General features: G+C 34.8%; 2 long non-coding RNA genes across 2 annotated transcripts; one reads left to right on the top strand and one right to left on the bottom strand.

Moving 5' to 3' along the window:
- The first annotated feature begins 1,483 nt into the window (after positions 1 to 1,483).
- LOC140060125 (uncharacterized) lies at positions 1,484 to 2,916 on the top strand. Its single transcript, XR_011847285.1, has 3 exons — positions 1,484 to 1,822; positions 2,168 to 2,272; positions 2,395 to 2,916. It is a non-coding gene; the product is annotated as an uncharacterized lncRNA (long non-coding RNA).
- Positions 2,704 to 3,972, bottom strand: LOC140060126 (uncharacterized). Its single transcript, XR_011847286.1, has 2 exons — positions 3,270 to 3,972; positions 2,704 to 3,006 (listed from the first exon to the last, which is right to left on the bottom strand). It is a non-coding gene; the product is annotated as an uncharacterized lncRNA (long non-coding RNA).
- Between the last annotated feature and the right edge of the window lie 2,353 nt (positions 3,973 to 6,325).

Genomic DNA, 6,325 nt, shown 5'->3' with positions numbered 1-6,325 from the left:
CTAGAACGTAACGCGAGGACGTAAACGCAACGCAAGCGTTTTAACCAATGACAAGCGAAGTTATAGACCGTTAGCAATCACAAGCGAATAAGCCATCGCTTGTGATTGGTCAATTCACTTGCGTTGCGTTACGTCCTTGCGTTGCTAGTGGGAACCACGCTTTCAAACGCTTGCGTTGCGTTTACGTCCTTGCGTTACGTTCTAGTGGGAACCAAGCTTTAGTGGGAACAAAACTTAGCTCCTTAAAAACCGATTATTCAAATTTCATATTCACGGAACAATCGATGAATACAGAGTAAAAATCATACTTGATATATGAATTAACTTTACGGAATTTAATGAAATAGATTCAATCAAAAGGCCTACTCAAAACTCATTTACGACGTATTGGCCGGTGTAGCTGCAATCAGGCTCGTTACCGTGTCAATATAGTGTTTTCCATCACACAAAATCAATAGCGCACACTTACCAGCTGAGAGCAATAATGACAGTTCCAAAATCCGTACATATTAAAGGCAATTGCAAATATCCTATAAACAGAGTTTGGCAATAACGGTACTATTTTAAACTCAGCGTTAAATAGCGCGCGTACTAATACGTCATAAACACCACTTTTGATTGAAGACGTAAAATCTATATGCATTACCGTGTATGCTATTAACAGCACCTGTTTCGCTTTGTTAATTTTGACGCATTTTATTGATACCAAAAACACCTATTTGAAACTGTTAACGCAAATAAAACATTTTAGATACTGTCAGGGCATGCATCAATTAAACTATTACGTTTACGAACACGCGCTAAGCAAGTTGTAAATAAAGTACTTGTTATTGTAGACGACAACCATTGGAAGGCCTATTCTATTGTGTAAAAACCAAGCCAAGCGATCAATATATCCATCACCCTTAGCCCGCAACCAGCCAACCAAAACCACAATCTTAAACATCACAGGCTTATCCAATGACCATCTCCATCATAAACACGCGAGCATCAAATTCATTAAATAATTATTGTCCCATCATTAATTCCATGTATAAAAGATGGGCCTTAAAATGGATATGAAAGGGTTCCTAGCAATATCATTTTATTGGCTCAACGTGTAGATCAATCAGTTTTAAGCTTGCCATAGTCATACTTAATGTTTTGGAGGACGACAACGCCCTCAAAACGCCCCTGAGAAACCTGTGAAAAACTTTTTGTGACGTCACTAAAAGTTATTTTTGTATTACAGAGATAGGAATTTAGCAGTAAATCATTGATTGATGCAAAAGCATGGTAGTAATTACTTATTGCTTTGATATTTTTATTCTTGGATAAGTATGTTAGCCTAATCGAATAAAATTAATTCATATTATCAACCAAGTTTTTTTAAAAACGGATTTTAATTTCGTTTTTCAAGGCCATCTTTTACGAAATTCATAGCCAAATGCCTATCTTGCTGGCTGGGTACACGGAGTTATTTTGCGCATGCGTAAGAATCACAGAGTCGACCACCTTGGCCTCTCTCTCGACCCTCCTCGCGAGCGATGTTTATTTCGCTATTTATTATACACGTATTATTGAAACATTCATTTTATTATTATTTCGTTGTAATTAACTGAAATTGATGGAAATTCGTCCACATCGTCTTGTTAACACGGGTGTTAACATCGTTTTGAAGAAACGGTTGGACGAGTAAATGGTGTTTGACAATGCCATGGCCTGGAGCTAGCTAGGTCTAGGCCTTTTTAGTAGTGATGACTGCTGGATACGGTGTTTAGTCGCCCGGCCAGAGGTGAGCTGAGAGCGTATGCTCCTTGATGTATCGTTGAGGGTGTTAATGGTAGGCACAATTGTGTTACTGTATTATGTATATACACATTATTTATAAGTACGTTTATTAATAATATTGTTGTGTGCTGTAGTGTCCTGACTAACGTATTATTAAAATATTTTTTTGTTATTACATGCCGCCCTACTAGCTAGTAGGCTAGGCAACACTGAATACTAAATACTGTATTATGATTCCCAATAAAATGAATAGAGTTGGATTTTCTCTAATGTAGTAATAAAGGTTATAACAGGCCAGGCCTAGTTAGGGGTATTTCAGCTTGTATCATATACAGTACAATATACAGTACAGTATACAGTAAATAAACAATTCATTTGTATTTTTACCTACCTACAGGTCTATAATTGGAGTGCAATTATGATAATTGATGGACGGGATAAGCAAATGTATTTATTGATTGGAATGGAAGCGCAAATGTTAGAGTAAAATTATAATATTAAGGTAACAGATACTGAGCATTGCTATTTTAAACTGTTGATCAAACCTACATAATACATTATACTAAATTATTATTTTGTTTTGAGGGCAGATAAACATGTGCTTATTCATTTTCCTTTTTTCAGGTGAATAGAAAGATACCCAGAGTACTTTATAATAGATGCTACTTGGATCATGCTTGCACGATACATTTATGCAGTATACTAAGACACCAAGTATAGAATGAGCGCAGACAATTAAAATTACAGAACTAAATATTTATGAAGAATAGTAAAATATGCATAATAGAATTCTTTAGACGCGAGTGCTAGGGTTACAGTCATACTGTAACTATGGTAATGTACTACCAGACAGTACACTAGTAGCAGTGCATCATATAGTGTTTGTTTTTAACCATTAAATGGGTCTGGGTATATAAACAAATAAACCACTACTGTACTTCTTTTTTTATTTATTTAGCCAAATACTATGTACAATGGACATTTATGAAAGAATCCATCTCTTGAATATGATGGAGCTGGCTGGTGTTGATAGAATTAAAATGTATCACTCAGGTCTCAAAAGTAATTTATGTCCTGTTTGAAAAATCCTGCTTGTTCCAAACTCATTATGATACATTTGTTCAATAAAATTCATTCCACACACTATTTCTGCCATATAATTTGATGTTTACAATTTTATTACTAGTACTATTACAGTTCTTCAAAGCCATCTCATGTACTGTTGATTCCATAAATCTGCAAAGATAAGACCAATAAATGGATGAAAATGTACTATTATTTTTATTCAATCCTACCTCTAGGCCCTATAGTATTATATTTTATGACTTGGTAACAAACAGAAAGAGGTTATTATTTAATTACACTACAGTTACTAACTAAACTATAATAATCCTCTCGGCCTCACCTCCTCTGCTCTACTTTAATTATTAGTATTATTATATTACTATATTAGTCAATAACAAAAGTCAGAGCCAAAAACAAGTTCAACACAAGCTTACCTTTTTTATTTACGTCGCCTTTTACATACGTCTACGCCCGCGCCTTGTCCACTTCCTGGAGGTTCGTCGGTGGACCGGCGACTGCTACTCTCTTGTACTGTAGGCCATGGAGTAACTCCATGTGTAGGCCTAGCCTACTACTAGCGAATTTAGAAGAAACTATAGTCTACTAGACCTAGCCTAATTTGTAGTCTGCGTGAGTGGTTTAGTGTGAGAAGTACAAATACACACTTTCTTCTTTTCACGTACAATCTTTGCAGACATAACTTTTTATTGATTTGTGAAATATCGATATTTTCTACGACTGCAGCAACAGGGAGCTTGCAACACGCGAGTCTCGTGTAGCATGGGTTTGTTTATTTTGTTTACACCACACAGTCCGCGAACGAGACAAGGCGGTGATTGGACTGTATTAAAATTCATTAACCAATCACAAAACGACTGCTGCCGTGGCTACAACCCCGGGTGTTTCAAACTCTAAATTTGACGATCTCGTACGTGCGTATAGAACGTTCATAAAAATTAAGATGGCGTGCCAGTTGGTCGGCCATTTTGCGGACGTTTTATACCAAAATTTAATTTGTTTATTTCTCAATTTCTACTAGGTATTTGAATCTAATTTTTTGTGTGCTGTTTATTAACATTAAAAGGATTCATACAAAGTCCTTTTTGTGAAATTTTAAAATCCTTTCATATCCATTTTAAGACAGGATAATGAGAAAAGACATTACTTTAACATCCGATTTTTAAGCATTACCGTAAGTGACGCAGTACTTATATCTATAAGAGCACTTTGTTTAATTATGCGCTCTCCTCCTGGAGACTAATCGATTTCACCTAAGTCTTTCCGTTTACTATGTACTGACGGTAAACAGGCACATGTGCTATACATGATACATGTGATCATATTACAATTGGAAAAAATTCTAAAAATAGATATTCGCAATTTGTTCAACTCAAATTAAAACCGTCAGTGGCATTTATTTGTAATCCATGGTGAAACCACTAACAGTGAGTGACTACTACCTAGAACAACTTTCTATACACTATCAAACTGTTTGTTACAAAAAAATGTGATGTGTCCATAATATAGACATAATGATGTCATATCAACACCATGTTTGAGCATATCACTACCATATTTGGGTAGATCACACTTTTTTTGTCAAAGTAGTTTGACAGTGTACGGTAACACAGAGCTTACTCGTAAAACATGGCATGAAATAATATTCGATTTAGGACGCTTTTGCAGTGATATACGGGTAGTACCAGAAAGTTAACACTCCAACAAATCCCTCATAGGCCTACCTATTAAATGTACACATTGCTGGATCCGAAGATGTACCCTAATTAAAGAGGGGGGGGGGGGTTCATCCTGTACTACAATGATTAATATACTAAATCAAGTCTGAATTCCAGTTGACTGTTTATGTTGTCTTGTAAAATGCGCCTGAGGCTTTCCATACATTAGGCCTATATATATATATGATTATAATGGAATTAATCCCTTATGAATAGTCATAATAGTATAGTAAAATATGATATGTAATGTATACAATATCATTAATGGGTAATAACAGTATACTTTCATTTTGATCAGAGTCCTTATAAATCTTCACAAACTCCCATATAAAACGTCATGAGTCGGATTCGATCGAATCGCGACGTCACTTACAGAGCAAAAGTCCTATCCACCATTAACAACCATCAATACCATTTTCTATACATAAATTATCTACAAAGTACACAACTCAAATTTTCATATCGATTATCGATATGGTACGAATTATATTATTAACCCGTATACGCTGTCTCGTGCGTTACCGGTTACTTGCCAACATGCAAAAGAAACGAATGAAAATTAATACTGAATTTCTCCATCCATCGTTATAAAAGTAATGCTTCTCTCTCATCATTAATGTAATATAAATTCTAAATTGCATTTCCATAACCTATTACTGTTGTATCTGTACAGTATGTGGTGATAGTCATTGGAAACACAAGATATGCTAGGAGGCAAGTAAACAAGTTTGTTGACGATCTGCAAATTATACTAGGTTCACGATTGGAAATCTGATATCATCAAATACGCTGTTTAATATGGATAAAATATTGTATGGAACTTATTAAGCATAATTGTAATCTATACACTAAAGTAACAGATTAATTTAAAAGGACTAAATTTGCGAATTAAGCAAACAAGAAAACCAGTAGTTAGTGCAGATTTTTTTTATCTGAAAGTTGACAAAATTATTGGCGCAGGAAAGTGACCTACAGTCGAAATCACTTTCCAACACATTTTGCTTGAAAAATTACTTTCCAGATACGACCGAAGTAACCTATACAAACAGCAATATTCTTGAAATGTGTTTGTCGAAATATGACTATAAATGAAGCCTAGATAACCTACATGTCTTAAGCTCTGTCTGCACTATCAAAGTTTATGTGTCAAAATATGGACATGATGATACCATATTTGGGCATATCACTACTGAAGTGTAGACAGAGCTGCTCTGTCTACCACAAACTAGTCTAATTAAAATGTGTGATGTGCCCAAATATACCAGTGATATGACGTTATCGTGTAGCATGTTTTTGTCACATAAAGTTTGAGTAGACAGAGCTTTATACACGATCCGATTAAAAACCATATTTATTAGAAGAGTAAGCCTACTTGTCTCCCAGTTACTAGACCAAAATAAAGCTAGAGTATAAATCAGGTCATAAGACATCTTGCAAAGATGATAAGTTTGAAAAATTAATTGGAGCATCACAGAACGACGTCTATTAATCAATGTTAAATGGTTAAAAAGCCTGAAACTATTATTTGCTTTCGAAACCAACGATGACTGATCACTATCGGAAGAACGCGAAGTGAAAAATAATGATGCAAATTTGAACAATTCACTAAAGGCCCATTTACACTAGGACGGTAACGATCGACGATAAATAGACAAATATGCATTTTTCATACATAAAACAAAGAAAAATAAAAACTGTTCATTCTAGAACTATAGAATAATCATTTATGCTGTCTGATGAAAATTATATTTTTG

This window comes from Antedon mediterranea, chromosome 10 (assembly GCF_964355755.1).
Source record: "Antedon mediterranea chromosome 10, ecAntMedi1.1, whole genome shotgun sequence".
NCBI classification, from domain to species: Eukaryota; Metazoa; Echinodermata; class Crinoidea; order Comatulida; family Antedonidae; genus Antedon; species Antedon mediterranea.
The sequence above is the reverse complement of the archived record's forward strand: the minus strand, read 5'-3'. Positions and strand labels throughout refer to the sequence as shown.